General features: G+C 46.4%; 1 protein-coding gene across 8 annotated transcripts in view; it reads right to left on the bottom strand.

The window, feature by feature from the left end:
- The window catches only part of STRBP (spermatid perinuclear RNA binding protein), a 67409-nt gene extending 48926 nt beyond the window's left edge, over positions 1 to 18483 (bottom strand). For 7 of the 8 annotated variants that reach the window (XR_004254047.1, XR_004254048.1, XM_032200173.1 and 4 more), the window contains exon 1: positions 18131 to 18154. The gene's annotated coding sequence lies outside the window, so the exon portion shown is untranslated. Of the gene's footprint in view, positions 1 to 18130; positions 18155 to 18457 lie in introns of those variants that run through there. The other variant, XM_032200174.1, reaches the window with a different exon arrangement.
- Between the last annotated feature and the right edge of the window lie 2275 nt (positions 18484 to 20758).

Raw genomic sequence — 20758 nt, 5'->3', positions numbered from 1 at the left:
GTGCAGATGTTTGCTATTTTAGATCCTGACACCCTGCATGCTGTACAGCATTGCTTTCTTCACCGCTGAAGAGAAACCCTTGCTGCTCACCATCACATAAGCAACCTGTGAAGGAAGGCGATGGTAGCACTAGGAACCATACCTAATAAAAGACTCAGATCGCTTCTACCAACATGCTCAGCATCCAGCTTCACCTGCAGACTGTACAGCCATACGAGTTTTATTATTTTCCAAGTAATACAATTCCTGGCAAAGCTGCATCTGGTTTAGCCTTCAGAAGGCTGGAATTTTCCAGCCAAATAAATAATTACAAAGCAACAGTCCAGCTAAGAGCTGGGAAGGTACTTCCCACAGCAAACCCGGACACTGCACACAACACACACTGAGTCTAGCATTGCTCCTGCTTGCTCAGTTCTCATGCCAGTTTGAGAAAAGGCTCCTGTGTTCCAGGTTCTCAGGAGCAGCCAGGCAGGCACACACTTGGTAAACAGACATGCAGTGATAACACCAGAACGCAGGAACTACCCAAGCCACCTCCCGGGGCTAGAGCTCACAGTGCAAGGACAGCAGCGTTCAGACAAGACTGGGGAGGAAGCTACTGGAAGAGCTCCTAGAGAGGATTTGGCTGCACTGAGGAGGACAGAGATGGGGACGGAACTTAGGGACCTTCGGTTGCAGTGATGCAAACAAGTATGTGTAACTGCAAACAGGTGAACACACGGATTCCTCCAGGTAGTAGAGCAAAAAATAAAAAAAAGAGGGAAAAAAAACACCAGCCAAAATAAGTCACTCCAGTAAAGAAATCCAAGTTTAAGAATTAAAACCAATCAATCAGTTCATTAGATTAATTGATTAAGGTAAAAGGAAACAGCAATGTACAGAGCATAACTCACATTTTTAGTTCGTGGATAAGTTAAATAAAAAGATTGGTCTAAGAGGAAAACATCACTACCCTAGCAGGAAGGCTAAAAAGGAACATGGAAGCACGGCGTAAGCAAGTGCACAATCCTTGGAAGAAAGAAAACACCATGTTCTGGAGAACCACACCAGGCAACCTCTGAAAGGAACGCACATCAGTAGGAATAACTGCAGATATCAAATTATGATGTAACAAAAGAAAAAAATAGTTTGAGGGCTCAACCAGTCAGAAACATCCAAAACAGAATGCCTGTGAAATTGAGTCCTATAAATAAAAACTAAAATATCTTAAAAGGAGAACTTCTTGGCAGCATCTTTAAAAAAATCGCAATTAGATGGTACATAAATAATTAATAGTGAAGCATTCATCTTGAGACTAGACAGAAACCACTACTAGACTCTCCATGTCTGAAATGTTAAACTGATTTCTGACTTCCAGCAGGCATTCCTGCTCTTCTGGCTAAACTGAGTGCTGGAAACCAGAAGCTACTTTGAAGTACTCACCTGTTAGTGAAGCAGTCAGAATTTGACATCAACATTCAGAATCAGAGAATTCCATAGAACAGACTACATTGAGTTACAGTTGAAGAATTAACTAAATTAATAAAAAGAATTACATTACACTGAAATGAAACCATCTGCAATGTCAGTTTTCCCAGAGACAGATTTGGCTTAAGCGAAGTTCTGGATCTATGCCCGAAGTTACATCACGTTCCCCAAAACAGAATCGCAGCTCTACCTCCTCAAGCACACAGCGCAGCTTAGCGCCATGCTGGGCTTCTTACTGCCCAAGCCTTGCCCTGCGCTCGGATCCCAGCACCTTTACAGACCTTCATCTCCTAGCCACTTTCCATCCCCGTATTTCTGTCCAAAGCCTTACTTTTGAGGCTTTTTGTTCCAGAAACATAGCGAGAAGCAGCCACAATATTGAGGAGAAGAAGAACTGGGACACTCCTTCCCTAGCATCCTCCAGCTTAACTCAAAAAGCTGCAGTGCCCCAGTTTCTTTCCTGTTGTGATTCACACCCCAAAGACTGCGGGTTGACCTACGCTGCAGCCTGCCAACCAGCAGCATTTGACACACAACCGGGATGGGGAAAAGACCAAGAGGTCACTCATCAACCCAGGAGAATGAGTTCTCCGCAGGACAGCGAGGCCGAAGCAGCACACACACGGAGCAGCAGGTGCTGCAGCCTGCATGCTGGAAATCACGGCATTCCTTCTCCATGTGGGAAATGAAACGGGGAGTGAGACAGACAAACAAAACTAGATCAGCTTGGTGGTTTGCACTTCTCATCAAGTGAAGGAAGGATAATTGCATGAAGCAGTAACTTCTTACCTCACCCAAGGACAGCCTTTTGGGTGACACGCTAGATCTCAGCAATGAGTCTATTCCTGTATAATTTCATATTCAGAAAAGCCCTATTTGTACTTAATCAAAAACACTCTTATGCTTCAAACTAAAATCAGAGCAGACTTTTTTTTTTTTATTCTAGGCACATCAGATAGGATAAAATAGCTTATTCTAAAAGACTAATGATCTTATCTGTTAATATTTGTAAAGGCGTTAAAAAGAAACACACGCAAGCTCACAAATAGGCTATACATGAAACGTATCTGGTATCTCACACAGTTGCTTCTCTCACAACAAGGCAACACAACCCTCCCAGGAAATATCTATTCAATTTGAATTCCTAGAAGATAGTCTCTGCAGGTATCATTTAACATACAGGCTTACTGCCATGAAGTATCATTAGCCACTTCCTGGGCTCTCCAACAGGTTGGTGTTTTGTGACCACTCACCAACGTAGAAGAAAGCATTTCAGACATTCCTACGTAAGAGATGCAGACCTTTTTCCTTTGAGCTACCCACTAGTTCCTCCATCAGTAGGTTAGACCATGGAAGAACCATGGAAAAATTTCTCCTTGCACACTCTGAAGCACCATGTCCTGCTTCCCCTGTCTTGTCTGCATTACCAATCCCTGTTCAACAGAAGCACAGCCACAGCAGCACGTTCACAAGTTCACCAACACATACAGGTTGCTTACAATACACGATCTGCCTCTCCCTTTAGTACGACAGCAAGAACTCCCCAACAGCTCCTGCATCAGCTTTCCGTCTGCATCCAATCCAAAACATTTTGCTGAACAAGAGCAACGACACAAAGAGCTGAGGTACAGGTCAGCTGCAGCGGGCACTGCGAACAGACAAACACCCAGCGCAGCAGTAAGGCTGTGGTCGTGCTTTGTGGGGTAGCGTCAAAGTTAGGGGCATTCTCCTTCAAGCCAGGTCCTGCCCCAAACCCACAGAAACTCTCAAGCACCAATGCTGCTCATTACAAGTTTCTTACTGTAGAGGATGCTCAGATCTATGAGTTTTCAAAAGATCTTATCTTATTTCAATAAAGAGCGTTCAGTTAAAACTGCTTGCAAAACCATTCAGCAGCAGAACACATTTGCTGTAGTAGGTGATCCCTGCTCCTGGTCTCAAGCGAATACATAACTCAGCAATTTGCGAGATGAAGGAGAAAAGTAACACGACTTTTTTTTACAACAAAAGTCTGCGCTGTAGATAATACATATTTAGTAATTCTGTCTTACAAATAAGAATGTAAATACTGTATTTTAGACAGCATTGAGATCTGTATTTTTCCAATGCTAACAAAAAGTTTTAATTTCAAAGGATTAAGAAGTTTTTAAGAACAAATGCTGTTCTGATTAAATCCCAGCAACTCTTAATAGCAAAATTAACCAACAGCTTCTCCTCTAGAATTTCTTCCTTGAGGTCCCCAGTGGCAGCACATGAGGAAGCTGGCATTTTCAATATTGCAAATTCATGCTGGATATGGTGCACATTAGCCAGTTTAAACATTCATGACTCTCCACTTAAATGCATTTTCTAGTATGTCAGTCTTGCTGCCTCGGTGACTTTTTTTAAAAAAGAGAAAAGATTCACAAGAATTTGGAAGAGAAGACTGCTAGCTAGTCTCTGCTAGCGTTATGCAAAGAGCTCTTGTGGTCTCTGCCAGTCCACATCTGCCATCAGACTTGACCACATTCTAGCGCCACTTGGATGACCAGACAATGCTCCAGTCCCGGTATTTTCAGCCTGTTCCTCTGTTACCGTGCATTGTCTCAGTATTCTTCTTTGTCTTATATCATTATTTCCAGGGAAGCCCGAAGCTCAGTGGCACAGTATGTAATGCCACAGAAGCGTTTAAAACAAAAACTGTGACTACCATTGTAGGCTGCTTAGGAAACAGAAGCCTCCTCTTTGGAAACTCTCCCTCACAATGCTGCAGCTCCGCAGACAGTCTGAGCTACCCAGAGGAGCAGGGCCGAGCGCTGCAGAGTGCCCTGGCTGCCATCTCCTTTCAGCCTCAGGATGGATTTACTTCAAAGGCACGATAAACCTATGAAAATATTTGAAGTAGTTTATTTAGGCATGAAAGCTAGCAACAACACCCATGATGAGAATAAAAACCAACGCCACATCCACATTAGATGGCAGAGAAGAACAGTCAGCCTGACCTCAGCAATCAGCACAAAGCCAGCAACCCCCCAGGATGTTGTTACGAGAACATGGATCCAGCTTCGTTGCTTCCCTTAAGTTTTTACATGGCGCCATGAATTCCTTTAATCTCTCTTCATAGGTAACAATGTCATCTCCAGTGCCGCTTCACTCGGAGCAGCAGGCACACTCCTGGTTCTTGGTTCATTACCAGAAGGCTCCCTCATCTTCACCATTCCCCACTGTTTTCCTTAGGCCCTGTAATTGCCAACCTACCTTGCTCTCTCTCTCAACGTTAAGCAACACCTCTGAACATCAAAATATAAGGCTATGACCAACACCAGAGGCTTGGAGGCAACTTGCTTGCCACAAGCCAAAGGACTGAGCCATTTGGGGGGTTTGTGGAGGTTAGGAAGATGACATCCAGGTTAGGAAACAGAAGTGCGTGACAGCAACTGCAGTGTAAAACAGGGTGCATGCCCATTCTTCTCTGAGGGAAGCAAATAGAGTGTGTAATCGATAGCAGCACTCAAAATGCTCTCAGCTTTACAGGAAGATCAATTTACAACAACAACAAAAATCTCACTTTCTCCCCAAAGCCCCCTCTGTACACTATAGCTGCTAGAAGTAACACTTGAAATTGTTATCGAGGGAAAGACTGTAGAAAAACAATCTAAGTTTGTTTATTTTGGGTCATTAACTATTTTGTGTCTAGCCACATCAGCTTCCCCTGATAACAGGGAACCTGCTGTTCCCAAAAGCAACAGTGAATGTGTTTTTTTTTTTTAATTTTATTTTTTTCAAAGAAGGTGTACTTGGGAAGCCACAACACGTCAGGGTATGACTGCACAGATCAAATGCACAGGGCAACATCAAAACCTAAATAGAAAAACAGCTACTTTATAAATCAATGGAATTTCTCCTAAGCTGGGCAATAGGATACAAAACCTTTCAGCCATCAGTCAGACGTTATGACAGAGCTGTATTACAGTCCTAATGTTTTGCTTACCTGCTTAGCCATCTGTGTCTGTGCCATGTCACTACACCATCATTATTACAGGATACCACGGCAAAGGGAAAAAAAAAAAAAAAAAAAAAGAGGGACATGAACACTGAACTCTAATCTTCAGAGCACAAAGAATCTCCTTAGTTTTTACAGTCTAGAACTATACTTCTGGTGGTAAAAAGAAAAAAAAAAAAATCAGATCCTAATGTTCTCAATATAACTGCTTCTACCTACATAGACCTCTCAGCACAAGAAAAGAAAGGTTACTCCCTGGAATTCAATGGACAAATTTTACCAGACAGTTTCCTGCTTTACCAAGACAAAATCTGCAAGTTAAATTTAGAATGATGATTTCTGCAGGCACTCAGATGTTTCTGCTCTAAATTTTCTAGAAATTGCAAATTAGAAGTTGGCAGACTTTAAACTGACCCAGCATGTGTCTGCTGTAATCCAAATCATATTCTGTTCTATTACTCTGCAAAACTGTTAGGAAAAAATCATGCCTTTCAACACATGGTTTCAGACAAGTGACAGAGACATTCCATTTATCCCTGTGCTGAGAACAAAACTTTAGTGTTTTTTCTTCTTGGAAAAACACCATGAAAATTAAAGCTAATAGAGGAGTCAAAGGCAAGCTCCATGGCACTCCAAGCACTGTTGCTCAATAGGACTACTTATATAACTAGGTTCATTTCGAGTGCTTGGGGTAATTTTTTTCCATGTACCACGGGGCAAATATGTCACACTTCTAGACTCTGGCCTCATTCTTAAATCTGATGAGCAGACATGGACCAAAACAGGCAGGTGTCACCAGGCTGCTCTGTGGAAGTGACCGGCAGTCCCCGCAAGTTCCCTGCAGCCCCTGCGAGTCCCTAGCACTCTGCTGCCATTCAAGAGATTTTTTTTTTTTGCAGCACCATGAACAATAAATTGAATGAAACAGCTCGGAGGTTACAAACTAAAGAAATATGGGTCATTACTTCTCCATCTACTGGTAAACAGACAGTACTACCCAGTGCTCCACCGCTGACCTGTGGGAAACAGCAATCTTCGGCTTAACCTAGCAGCAGGGACTGAAGCATAATAAGCTCTTCCATTTTGATTGCAGTAGGAAGCTCCGATGTGCTTTTTCGTTAGAGAGCAAAACGCTCCCTGAACGTAGCTGTGCGTGCAAGAATTTCACAGCACTTCCTAGCCATTACTTCCCCAGCCCTGGTAACAGGTACACGTTTGATGCTGTTTGCATTTAGAAGAGACCCCATCTCCAAAGACTCAAGTGACATTCCCAATGTCATTGTAAATCTATGGCAGGACTTGGAAAATAAATTAGTTTTTCACTTACCATACACACTAAGCCCTGGAGTGTGCCACAGCCCCCACCCCACCAGCTTTCCACCCCTTACTCAGCCTTCTTTAGTCCAATTTGCACAGACGCTGCGCTGCTGGCTGCCCTCGCTCGCAGGAGCGGAGCCATCCTTTGCAGGCCAGCTTGGCAAAGAGTCCCAGCTAAATGCTTGACAACAATTACCTGCAGATTCATGGCATCCAAATTAGCAATTCAGTATCTGAATATGGGGTGATTAATCTCAGGAACTGAATTCAGAATGTGTCCTATTTTCAGACATCAGATTTTTTGAGCACTCCACTCTTTGGAAAGTCAGACTGACACAGACTCAGTGACCCCCCCGTCTTTTTCAGAAGAGGACAATGGAGTCCCTCTTTTGTTAGGCAGCAAGAGGCACACAGTCTGTTCTCGGGAAGAACAGAAGCCAGCAAAATGAGGACATCTCAGGACACCAGCAAGGGCCATGAGCCGTTCAGCAAGGTGAGGGGAAGCTCTGCAGCCCCATTCCATCCAGAAACCCCTTCCTCAGCATCACGCATCGCGCCCTGGACACCAAGTTCCAGCACAGTATTTTGGTTTTGAAGGAAATTAATTTCAGGCACGCTCAACAATTTGAATCCAAGTCAGTATTGACATGAGACACAAACCACAGAAAAAAATCTTTGTCATTCAAGGACCGGTGTCCCGTTTTCCCCCAGATTTTGAGCTCAGAAGATTTCCTCTGATAACAGGCTGGACAGGAGGAACCCTGCCCCCAGTTCTGGGGCATTTAGCTCATAAATGTTGAGATTAAATCTTACAAATGCTGCTTCTTGCAAGCATGGACACACGTTGAGGGCTTCACTGCACAAGCCTCCCAGGAATAACTTCAAAGGCAGCAGTAAGAACCCAGCAGCACATCATGTTCACATCTCACGGCTGTTACCAACTCTGCCAGAGACAAAAGGCTAAACTTTTTAAAAGTTGTGTGCTATTGGCACCTTAAAGGCTCTCCAAATTCCTCTCCTAGCACCACTGCTGGGAAAAGGAGGAAAAGAAGCAACTTCTGCTTTCATTGGGACATGCCTGTTTCTGTCACCTGGCAAACGTCAGGTTTTACACTGTCACCATGATTTTGCTTTAAAATAACAAAAAAGGAAACCAAAGACATGCAAGTATATGTAGATGCCTACAGACAATGCACATGTAAAAAAACAACTAATTTCTCCTATTAGCCAAGTCACCAACACACCAATTTAGGCCTCAAAGACTTCTGAGTCCTCGCAGTCACCCAGTCACAGCACATTGCAGCCTGCCAGCAGCCCCGGCACAGGGATGCGATGAATTAGAGCCACACACAAGAAAAGACCGAAAGACCAGCGCAGATCCTAGCCTGCAGTAGCCTGTGGTTACTGCGGAGAGCACTGCAAGGGAATCAGGCCGTTGGCTTTGCCACGCAGCATTTCTGAAGCTCTACATGGCACAGGCTACGGAAGATAGGGGAGCTCACTCCCCTCAGAACAACAAAAGCAGCCTTCACACTAGATACCGGCTGGCCCTCTATGTGGCCCCAACCCCATCAGCCTGACAGCACCTCTCTTACGAACTAAAGAAGAAAGCCGAAACTCCAGGATGACCAGGAGAGCAGATGTCAGCACTTCGCTTCCCCCTCCTGTGCCCACATCACACACCTCAAACAGCATCCCTTCGATGTCACGATCCCTACACGAAGCCCAGCTCTGCCAGAGCACCACTTTCCATCGCTGTTTGTTATGTGACTCTACCCTCCTTCTAAAAACATCTCTTAGGCGCCTAAGAAACAAACAAAAGGAAAGCAAACACAGCCAACAGTTACTGCTTCCCTCGGGCTCCACGCACTCTGCACATGTGGTTCTCTGGGCAATTTTCTCTCCCTCCCGTGAGCAGCACAGCGAGCGCCGCCAGAGCTCCCTGCTCTTCTCCTCCCCCCGCATGAGGCTCCGCAGCAGCCACCGTTCCATCACTCCTATGCTGAATACCTGCAAGCTGTTCTTGTGCTGCAGTGCTGAACAGCCACGGCCCTCTTACAGCATCCAGGATGACAGTTTTCTGATCTGTTCCAACATTTTGAAGTATGAAGGAGACTTAGGGCTGTATTTTGTGCATGCACATTATCCAATTATTAACCAATCTGCCAATAAAAACGCTAAACACACACAAAGTCCTTTCAGGAAACATTCCAAACTTTGTGAACACAAGAGGAGCACAAATAGAAACAGAACAAGAAAAAGAAAAGAGAGGAAAAGTACAGCAAATCCCTGTACTCCTCAGCTCTCAGCCAAAACTGAATCTTCTCTGTACCGAGCATGAGACTTGCTACTGTACTGCACGAAGGGGGTGAAGAGCCCCCATTCAGGCACGGCGCACCTGCTAAAGCTGGCAGTGAAATCAGTCGACTCCTGCAAATCAGTAGTGCCCAGTGCAAACAGAAAGCCAGTTTTTATTTTTCTGGCACAAGAGTCTGGCGAGTTCCACGTGCAGATCAAACATTTACAAGCAAAAGAAAAGAACCCAGCTAAGGGGGTCACATTAAAATAAAGATTACAGATCTCAGTGCGAAAGCAAACAGTAAGCCTACCATTGAGTCCGTCCCAAGCCCAGATGAGCTCTCCACAAGCAGCTCCTCCAAGGAAGAACTGCAGGGAGGCAGGCTGAGCCAACTTCAGCAACTGCAGAAGCACCGGCGTGATAGTCAAACACTGCAGTAACTGTACAAGCATCAGGAGCAAACGGATACTCAAACTACTGAAGGAACTTCTGGCAGCTTCATCTGGACTCTACCTACCTACAGGCAAATCACTGATCCAAATCAGCTTAATTCAACTCTCTGCTCGCCTGTTTCTCTTCTACCTTAACGTTCTTTCAGAACGCTTGCTTCTTCCAAAATTTCATGGAACTTGACAGAGCCTTCACAGAAAGTTTTGCAGACATGGTGCTGCAAGAATGACTGACATCCTGTAAGGAAAAGACCGATGGCACCTTCCTACAGTGCTGCTGCAACTTCTCACCAGGGGTGGAATGCTGTTATGACAATGACACTATGCTTATGTTGCTTTACTAAAAGCACACTTGGAAACATCTCAACGGAAACCAAAACAGAGGTGTGTTATTTTTCAACTACACAGAAAAATCAGATTCATTTGTAACATGCAGTTATTCCAACACTAATGTGGAATCTCTATTAAGTGGCCTGAAACACTGCACTTACGCACTTGGGAAGTTGTTCAGCTAAGAACTGTAGTTCACCCAACGATGTTTAAGGCAGGCCATATCTCATCTCCCTTTTAAGAATTTCTTTATTAAAGTCAAAGTTTCTCAAAGTTGTGGCTTTATCAGCAGTCCTGTTCAAACCCTCCTTATGAGAAGTTTTTTTCTCCCCTCAACTCTGCAGTCCTATTTTGTTTCTTACTGAAACTTGGCACGAAGCTCAGGCTCCCGACCCATAGCAAGAAATTAAACAACACAGTTTTGCTCATTTGTTTTTGAAAGAGTCAGGAAGTCTCCAGTTTCAGGTTCTTCAGTGTTCTGGCTGAGGAGAAACAATATATGTCAAGCTTCAGAAGCATTCAGTTCTCAATCACTATCTGCAAAGTTAATCAGAGACCTGCCAAAGGCACACTTGGTAAAGTACTCTTGTTATTGGTCTATTACACAAGGCCACGTCCACAAAAACAGACTTTTGGTCAAGAGCTCACTACTTATATAATAATGACTCCCATCTACTTGGAATAAGCCACATCCTACATCCCATGGGCTAACAGAGAAAAATTACTAGATTCCCCCAAAAGATAAAGCAGATGGTAGGGAAACAGCCAACCTACTAAATATTACAATCTCATTCCCACAATACTGTTAGAAGAAAAGAAACATAAGGAAGAAAATAGTTTATTTCTATTTTTGTGCCTTTTCTGATGATTGTTTCAAACAGTACCATCACTATTTAGATGGTGACACTTGTTTTTTTCTAAAACGTGTAGTACTGTGAAATCTCAAAAGGAAAATTATCATATTGGTAAGTTGTTACAGCATAAGCATGCAAAGAAGTGCTCTGAATCCAACTGGTTCCTTAGCAGGAGAGTTTTGACAGGAATGGAGTCCAGTTGCATCCAACCATCTTTTAACACAACACAGTGTAAAAATTATGTATTTAGAAGTTACAACAGCGTCAGGTTTCACATAATTTGCTAAGACTGAAAATTCAACCAAACTTTTAAAATTGTCAGAAATACCACAGTTGCAAGAGGTTCTTATTCGCCTTCAAGGTGGGAGTCATGATTCTTTTCTCTTACACAAATTTAGGCAACTGTGTTCTCTTTTCAGCCTCCTGGCCATCTGTGGAGATGGGGAGGTGTGTGCAGATGTGGGCTCCGAGCAGAACAAGCGACTTGTCTGAGCTCATATTTTTGGCAGCCGCCAATTTCACCCTCACCCACCAGAAGCGGAGAAGTTATCAGCCTTGTCTCCAACCCCCCTTTTCCCAGTGTTTGCCTTTCTTTCTGGCTTTTCTAGAACACTTGTCACCATATTTACCCAAGTACATATATTAGTGGTTTCAAACTAACAGTTTTTGTGACAGAGGGAAACATTTCAGGCCTTTAAAGGGGAACCTGAGACATGAAGAAATGAAATCATGTGGTAAATCCACAGCAGAACCTGAAAAGGAGCCAAATGCTCCCATAATCAATACTTTCAGTTTAATCACCAGACTTCTTCACCAGATCAGTGCTGCTCTGTGCCTGGTTCTGAAGAGTTTATTCTCCGGGCTTTTTATCAATGTCCAGTTGGAGAAAGAACACTCGCAGTTCTCCTGGGCTTGAGCGTGATGCGCCTAACACAACAGCCCCTGTTCCATACATAACAAGTGGCACTTCTACGGCGAAACAGCCACCCATCCTTAAGGTCATCCAAGTGGCATAGCTGACCACTTTGAAGCAACAAATTACATCTCTATATGATTAAATACTGGGACAGCATGACTGGGTAACCAAAGAAACCCTAATGTATTTGTTAAGTCCAATTATCCAGACATCAAATCAAGAGATCATGAAGCTTTAGGACATTAAATAGCTGCTCCACAGTGCACTGCCCTCTGCCCAGCTCCAGGCCAGGCGTAGGACCAGGTCATCAAGAACATAAACAGCTGGCCCTTAAACTTGGCTCCAAATTGATTAAATGTTAACACACATTAGTCAGCACTTTTACATCAACTGATTACACGTTATTTGTTTCTAGGGTTAAGAAAAACATCCACAACCCAATTCTATTCATCTTATCTTGTAAGGTTGCCCGGTGGGACCCTTTATCACCACGCTACATGCTCTAACAGACACACAGACCCAGCAGCGCTCTGGACAGCTGAATCTCCTACCACAGAGAAATCAAATGTTGTTTTTTTCTGTCTAGTACAAGCTATAATCTTTTTTTTTTTTTTTTTTGAAATGGACTTGTGCAACCTTTACTGTAGACTTCCATCCAATGTCCAGGTGATGCATTTAGTACCACCATTCGGGGTTTTGCTAAGCAGGCTGTAAGAAGAGCGGCTGTTCAAATTAAATGCCTTCTTTAGTCCTGCACATACTAGCCAGCAGTTTTAAAAGCTTCACCCATTTCAACAACAGCAACTAAATTCAGCAGGATGCAGCATGCTGGCTTCTTTTCTTGCTCAATTTTGTGTATGCTTTTAAAAGAACAAAGATAGGAACACTCAAGAGACAGCACGTTTATGGGACAGGTTAAATAGGTAGACAGGTAACAAAAGTTTGGGCTGCTACCTCATAACAAAAGCCAGTGCCCTGCAACAAATAGCAAAATTTTTCATGCCTCCTCAAAGGTTAACTCTGTGACTTTACAAAATCCACAGCTAAAGATCCTCCCCCTAAATATATATATATATTTCAGTTTCAGAGTGTTGTTGCCACTAGGATAAACCCTTCTGCAGTGAAATCTCACTAGACAAGATCAGCAGTGTTGCGTGCCCATGAAAATCCTGCTCCCAAGCCTCAAGTGTGTGACTGCTTTGCCAAGGCTCATTTGTAGAAACAGGCAGCCCTTGTTCCCAAACCAGCTCTGCACAGCACCCGTGTCTGTGCTTCACGCTCACCTGGAGCCCATTTGTGCTTTTCCAGGAAGACAGACACTGCCAGCTGAGAGCTATGATTAGGGGAAGACTCTGGTTAAGGTTATAATCATCTGAATTAATGCAATAGCTTGGGAGAAACATTTCCCCATGTAACAACATACCTGTGGCTCAGAGAACACTAAAAACACCTCCGGGCCCAGCGCTTAAAACACTGTGCTAATGCTCTGCTTTGCTGTGCTACAAGTCAAACAAGAAGTACCTTTAGTGAAAGTGTCTCCCCTCCCAGGAATCAGAGGAAGGAGAGAAGTAAAAGCCTCCCAAACCAACTTGTGCTTCTCTGCTCCTGCTATGGGACACGAATGCCTGAGAGGCGGTGGCAGCTCCTCACCACTGAGCTCATTGAGTGCTCAGCTTCGGTCACTGCTTCGCCTGTCACACCACTAACTACATCGGGAAATTCAAGGTCTAAAACCTTAATGGATATTGTTTTCTAAGATTTCTCGAGGTTCTTTGACATCTCTTGACCACCCACTAGTGAGAGTGTTGCTCCCAATCAGCTATTCAAGCATTTAATTTTTCAATAAAGTCAATTTAAAGTAAATGCACAATAAGAATGTGAAGCAGCAAAATTTAATTTACTGTGATAGCCAGACATGCCCCAATTTTATTTTATTTTTAAGCATACAATTAAGAGTAATTCAATTCCCCTATGCAGATATTAAATGGAAGAGAAGCATTGCTGTAAAAAGAGCTTAGTACTATTGGTACACAAACCTTACGACAGATAAATTAGAGCCTAGTAAAACAGCATATAATTTACATTTTGTTATGTCAATCACAAGTAGCATCTTGAGGCTCTTAAGCAGTATGCCAAGCCACAACATAAGAGCACTGCTTTAATTCAACCCGTGCAGCAGGATCACTTAAGTTTCCCCAGTCTGAGAGATCTGCTAAACTGAGGCAGCAACTGGATTTCCTAAGATTATTCCTCCTGTAGGCACCTGTAGTTTGCCAGCACATTGAGAAAACATTTTACTACGAAAGAGAAAAATTTTGCCTAGCTATGAAAAAAATCAATTAAGTAAAACAACGAGGGCATGGGTTTTAATAATCCATGGTCTTTACCACTTGAGAAACCAATCAGCAAATGTGCAGATGGCCCAGTAACAAAGCAGCCTCGGTCGGCTGCATGGAAAATCCACGCGTAGGATTAGGCTCAATTCTTGCTTTTAGCTGGCAGAGCAGGAGGGAGGGAGCAGCTCAGTACCATGCTTTACATACCTTTCAGTAGCAGCAGAACAAACCACATACTCCGAATTTTTTGTAACATTTCTCCTATACCCAGCACCTTGTCTACATTCCTATAGTGCATAGGAAATTAACGGAAAGGTCAGTATATGCCTTGCAAAGCCGAAGTATGAGTACAAGGCAACAGACCAACACGGAGCAAGGTCCAAATCCTCCTTCATTCTGTGATGTTTAACATTAAAGGACTAGAAACATAAGGTAATATAGCTACAAAATAAAGTCCAAAAATACAAAGTGTGAGAAGTCTACCTCACTCATATCATTCGCAACAATTCTTATGCATGCCTTTTCTTAAAGGGACATCAATTTAAAGTTTTTTGAAAAAGCTAAATAGAAACACTGTCTGTGAGTTGACACAGTGCATGCGCCACTATCTATGTCTTCTGTCATCACTGCGCTGTGAAAGACTCGCACATAAGAAGGAAAAACTATACAACTGCCAAGAAATGCAGAAGGACAACTGAAGAAATACTGTCTCTTGTCTTGTAGTTTGTATTAATCATTGCTTTTAATAAAAATAGAAGCAAATATTTTCAGGTAGGACAGCACAGGCTTCTCTTTCCTTAAATATCAAGTGCTAAGTTTCTATTTGCCAAGTGCACACTGCAAGTACAACATACGCAGTAAAACTATGATTCCTGTAGAAACGTTTGAGATTTGCATTTTTCTGCCATTTAAATCTGTAACTGTAATTTTCACGTTGCTTTAAGCAGGATTTTTCCCTTTAATTTCATGGCTGCGGCGTATACAGCAGTAAAATCACCTTCACTTGCCAATATTGCTCAGTTTACAGCAAATCCAGGACACTGCCTCAGCCAAGTGCTCCTCATGCATATGTTGTCAGAACAGAAAAGCCTCCTCTCCCTGACCTCGATACAAAATAAGTTACAGAAATCAAAATGCGGTGCTCCAGTCCTCTGCTGGCATGGCTACATTTATCTTAAACCCTAACCCACCAACAGCTGCCAGCTGCCCTGTTCGGCACAGACAGGACCCCGGCCTGCACACCTTCTGAGCGCCTCCTGCAACGCTGGCACCTCTGGCGGATGCTTCCCCTCCCTGGCTCCAGGTATTCGCCCTCATCCAGCCCAAGCTACAGAAATCCTCAAACTGCCTGCTTTTCTTGCAGCTCCATATTTATACTCACCCCTAGAAGCGGCCAGCGTGCCTACACACATCAGCACAGCCAAGGACGAGACCCTGCAAACTTTTCTTTCTGTTCCAACAGGTCCGTCAGTGAGCACGCTCACGGTGGCTTTTTACACACACGCAAGCTTGTTAACCAGCCAGGGCATTTCCCTCTCCCTTCTTTCCAGCCATGGACGTGCTCTTCAAAGAGCTCTATTTACATGCCAAGTTACAAAGTTCAGCTGCTTCCAAAGCAACGTGGAAAAAGTGCAGCTTTTATGATTCTACAGTGAGGCTTTTTCACAAGATGAAGCAGCCTGGACTAGCTCCCCCCTCCCCTTTTTCCTTTACTCTCCCCTCCTCCCCCAACAGGTTTCACTTTTTAGATGAGACAGTTCAAAAAAATGCCTGCCCAGCCACAGACCTCGGAGGAACAGAGTGGCTTCAAAAGAAAAGAGCTCTGCAACCTTAAGCATCACTGCTACCGAATGAACACCCATGGGAAAGACTCTGCTCACAAGCTGGAAACCAGTTCCCAAACTCTGCATCTGCACCGAGTTTCAGTTCTACGCTAATATTTACGGAAGGCATGCCTTTTGCCCTCTGCTCCCACACTGCTCCTCTCCGCCCAATGGCTTTCTATACGATTGCTTAGCTAGCTCAAGCCTCTGTTGTAGGGATCTGCACACGAGGTCCACCTTGTCTTACACCTTTCCACTTGCCTACCACTTCTTCTCACTTGCAATTGGTTTTACAGCAGCAGCAACCAGAAGCAGCTGGAATTCCATCTTCTAGGACAAGCCATGAGGCTGGACTCAGCAACCTTCAGTCACCAGCTGGGGCTCACCCAAACACAGGGGTATTTCTAGGTAGAAGTTTCATCCAGTTCCAAGAAATTCAGTCCTAGATTCCTACCTTCCATTTAGCCCGTGAACCCTTGGGAACAAGACCTGGTGCTTCCTCAGCATCCTCTTTGGGAGGAGACGACAATACTGTCGATAGTTCAATAATAGCGATCGGCGTGGACGAACGGCCCTTTTATAAAACAGGAGTAAGAAACTTTGCCAGAACAAAAGATTCTACGAGGAATGCGAAAACAGCACTAGACTTGTGCTATCAACGACAAGATAATGAGAAACAGAAAACAAAATATTAAAACCTGACCATTAGCGATCCGTACCCACTCTTTTCCCTATTCCTTCCTTCATTCTACACTAATGTGAAGCAGAAGAAAATGATTGGAAAGTTCCAGAGAGACAAAATGACACACGCCAAGAACTTCCAGAGTCCAACTTCCTAAAAATGACCAGGAACGTAGTACAAGTCACAGCCAGCCCGTTTGCTGACACGGCCTTCTACTACTTCTTCTCCAGACTGGCAGGAAATAACCTCAACCCATCCTTTACACATTTTTGATGGCCCATCTAAGAGGCAGACTATCCAAATTCTTGGAGAACTCTTCTGCTTTCTGAGAGGCTGCAAGCAACCAGCACACACTTATAAAGGAAAACACCAGTACAACCTCTACGGACACAGCCAGGCCTTACTCCTTCCCTCAGATATTTTCAAGGCCTCCCCCTGTCCCCCACCACAGGCAGCACTTTTCCACCTTCACTCCCTTGCTGCAAACACCAGGCCCTCTCTGCCTCCTCAGTTGCTTCCTTTGGGTCTCCCAAAGAGAGGTCATCACATCCTCAAAACCAAAATACAGCGAGACCAAAGTTTTCAGAGTCCTTCCTTCCCTGTTCTTTCCAAGAACAGATAATTATTCTGCACGAGTGAAGGAAGTGAGGTTAACTTTCTGCCTTTACTGGGTTTCAGATGCTTGCCAGGACACACGGCTGTGTAAGCACAACTATTTTGACTTACGTTCCAGTGGTGCAAGCACTTTTTAGAACTGGAGATCTGAAACACCTTACGTCACGTTACGACCACCTGACAGCAGCGTGCACCTCAGTCTTCCCTCGCCTTAACCACGCTCAGAAACGTTAAGTCTTCTGTAAGAAATACCCTAAGCCTTGTATGGAAAATGAAAGGTCTGTAGGACACAGCCACGCAAATTCAGACCCATCCCAACTCCACCATTTTACCAGCCCTTCCAACGCTCTGCTCTGTGCTCTTTGGAGCAGGACGTTCTCCCCGTCCTTTCTGGGATCGCACAGCGCCGTGGGATCACCAGGGAGCCCTTTGGCCGGGCAGCGGCACATCCAGCCCCACACAGAACTGGCGTTTTGCCCCCCCTGGGGACCCTCCAGCGGATCCCCAGCCTCAGAACTTCTCCCCTGCACACCAAGCAGCGGCTCCACAGCCCCCGGCGCGGGGCGAACCCAGGAAGGGGAATAAAAGGTAACAAACCCCGACCCCAACCCGACCCCAACCCCAGCGCGGGGCAGGGCGCGGGCGGCTCCTCCCGCACCCCGCGGGGCTGCGGCGCTGGGGGGGCCCCGGGGACGCACCGGGGGGGGGCCGGGGCCGGGCTCCCCCCCCCCCGCCCCCCGTTGGCCCCGCGCCGCCCCCAGCCCCCCCCCCCGCGCTAACGGCCCCTCAGGGCGCGCGGCCGCACCCCCCCTTCCCTCACATCTCCCCCCCCCACCCCAACGGTCCCAACGGTCCCAACGGTCCTAACGGTCCCCACGCCCCCCCCCGGCCCTAACGGCCCCGCCGCCCCCGTCCTGCCCTTGCCTGCTGCCCGCAGTGCCCGGTGCAGTGGGCGGAGCGGTGCCCGGCGCCCGCCTCCCCTCAGGGTAGCACCGAGCCCCCTCCCCCCCCCCCCTCACCACCGGTCCCCCCCCGTCCCCGCTCCCCCCCCCCCCCTCACCCCGCCGGCCGCCGGCCCCGCCGCAGCCCCCGGCCCGGCCCGGCCCCGTCCGGCTCCTCCGGCTCCGCAGCGGCGAGCGGGGCTCGGGCACGTGACAGCGCCCCGCGCCCCCATAGGCTGCGGCTGCCGGGCAACGTGAGCCCGCCCCCTGCCTGCACCTGAGAGGGAGCCTTACGCCGCCGGCGTAGAGGGATGCCGCGCCGCCGCGCAGAGTGCGTAGCGGAGCCCCGCCGGGCCGCCCGCTCCTCCTCCCCACCCTCTCTCCCTCCCTCCCCTCACCGCGGCGGCCTCGCGGGGCTGACGTAAAGGTGCTCGGCCCGGCCCTACCTGCGGCCGCCGCGCCCCGCGTACCCCGCCTTAGCCCCGGCCGCCGCCCGCGGGGAGCGCTCCCGGCGCCTCAGGGAGCTCCCGCGGCCGTGCGAGGCGGGAGCGGCCGAGCCCGCAGCTCGGTACGCCGCTTGCGTAAAGCCCCTCAAAGAGGGCAGTGTTCCTTACGGAATCTCCGTAACGCCGCCGAGGCGGGCGCTGCACCTGAGAGGCTTCCCGTTGCGCAAGTGGCGTAGGTGCCGGCGTGCCGTGCGCAGGGTACGCAAGCGGCGCGGCGGGGCCTGGCGGAGGCGGCCGCAGGTGCGCGCGGGGAGCCGCGGCCACGGCCCCTCAGAGCGGGGGCGCCGCGGCCCCGCCTCAGGGCGCTCCTGTGAGGGCCGGTCCCGGGCCGTGCCCGTCCCGTCCCCGCCCGGCCGCTCGGCTCGGACAGGGCCCGGCCCGGGGTGAGGTGTGAGGTGAGGCCCCGGCGCTTCCCCAGCCCCTCGGTGGGAGGGAGCGGCCTGCGCTGCGCTGAGGAGCGGGGTGACCGTGCGGGCTGCTCGCCACACGGATCCCGCAGCGGCTGTCAGGCCGTTAAAATCAGGACTTGTGGGTGAGCCTGGGCAGGGTGGGCGCCACAAGGAATACAGCGTGCAGTAATACACGTCTTTCTCCTCTAGAAATCAAGACAAAGGCTGACGTTCTCAGTTCCAGTTAGATTTCAGCTGCCCTGTGGTAATTCTTCCCAGCCCCAGACATCTGACGGTTCTAGAGCTCCATCTGCCACGGGCACTAACACAAAGTCAGAGAGAGAGTTCCAGTAATGTGCTTCAAACGCTTCAGAGCAGCGCTAGCATGCTGAAACCTTTAGGTATGAGGAGGGAAGATTGGGTCTGGGTTTTTTTGTTTGTTGGTATGCGTGTCAAAGAACCTCAGTACTTCTGCTTCAACATTCAAATGGCCAATATCATTACATTTGAGTGCCTCAAATGAGGATATTTGACCCATAATTTGTGCAAAAATATTATTTTTTCCTCTCAAGACTTGGCACTCCAGGATCAATGTAAGAGACAAATGTTTCCAGAGCTGTTTGCGCGAGCGCTTCAAAATTTCTGCAAGGTTTTCTAGTTTAAGTGCCTTTCAGGCTCAGCTTTGAACATATTAGTTCATGGCGATTGTACTATGTAATATAATTTCTCACACTTTTCAAAACCATAGGCTGCAGGGATGAAAGGCAATTGACTGGGGAGTGCCATGCCAAACTAATCAACGTGCAACATGCTGTGCTAAAGCAGCCTGTGAGGGAACTTTGGTAAAAGGCTGTAGTTTTTGGAATTCTGCAGTGCTGAAGATAAGCAGTAACGTTCATTCTAAAGAGAAGTAGAAAACACACGTGCATGAATAACTTTACATGTAGTGGGAGGCCTAGCTTGTTCAAACTGAACCGCTGATAGTTTGTAGGCTTCTTTGCAAGGCTGTGGTGTCAAGGGGATGCTTGAACATTATCTGGTATTTTTGAATTTTCCCAGCATCCCCTAAACAACTGAGGGAATCACAAAGGCTGTAGAGACACAGAGACAAAAAATGAGCTGAAGCACTTTGCCAGAGGTAACACGCCCAACTCATGTAGTCTGGGTTAGACTTCCAAGCTGAGTATGGAAAGGAAACTCACAACCTGAGTACTGCACAGCGATTTCTTCTTTCTCCTGAATGGTCAGACTAGCTGAGGGTGGTCTGACTTGTGCTGTGTAGATTTTGTACTGTGACAAGTATATAATGGGTTATAACCAGTTATATGGAAAAACATACCGATCTGAGATGTTAATGTAGAGCACACAGAGTAAGTGACTGAACTCTTCTATTTATTTCAGAGACATTTAATATAGAATTAGCTTGTAAAAATATCCATGCCAAGACTGATTTTACAGCTTGCAGATCTCATATGTGGTTATGTTGCATTCTGTACATCTGATAATTTTATTACCAGTATTAAATAAAAAATAGAGGAAAGGAAGGGGTTGGTGTATATGACCAACAGTTCTCATGGGGACCGAAACCAACCAAACAAAAGCCAGAATAACAGAGGAACTCTTTGCAAGAAGCTGTTGATAGTTACTGATTTTAAGCTTGGAATGAACCAGGCACTGAGATCCTGTGAGGCAGCCCCATGGGACGGTGTACTTGGATGATCCAGCATCAGCTACAAATGCTACATTGAGGACTAAATGGCTATTAGCTGTAGCAAAGAGAAAAATCCTACGTGAGCAAGGATGAAATGTAACCTATCAATTTTCAAGTGTCTGGTATTGTTTACAGACAAAT

This window comes from Aythya fuligula, chromosome 19 (genome assembly GCF_009819795.1).
Source record: "Aythya fuligula isolate bAytFul2 chromosome 19, bAytFul2.pri, whole genome shotgun sequence".
Classification (NCBI taxonomy): domain Eukaryota; kingdom Metazoa; phylum Chordata; class Aves; order Anseriformes; family Anatidae; genus Aythya; species Aythya fuligula.
This window is presented reverse-complemented; position numbering and strand designations above follow the sequence as displayed.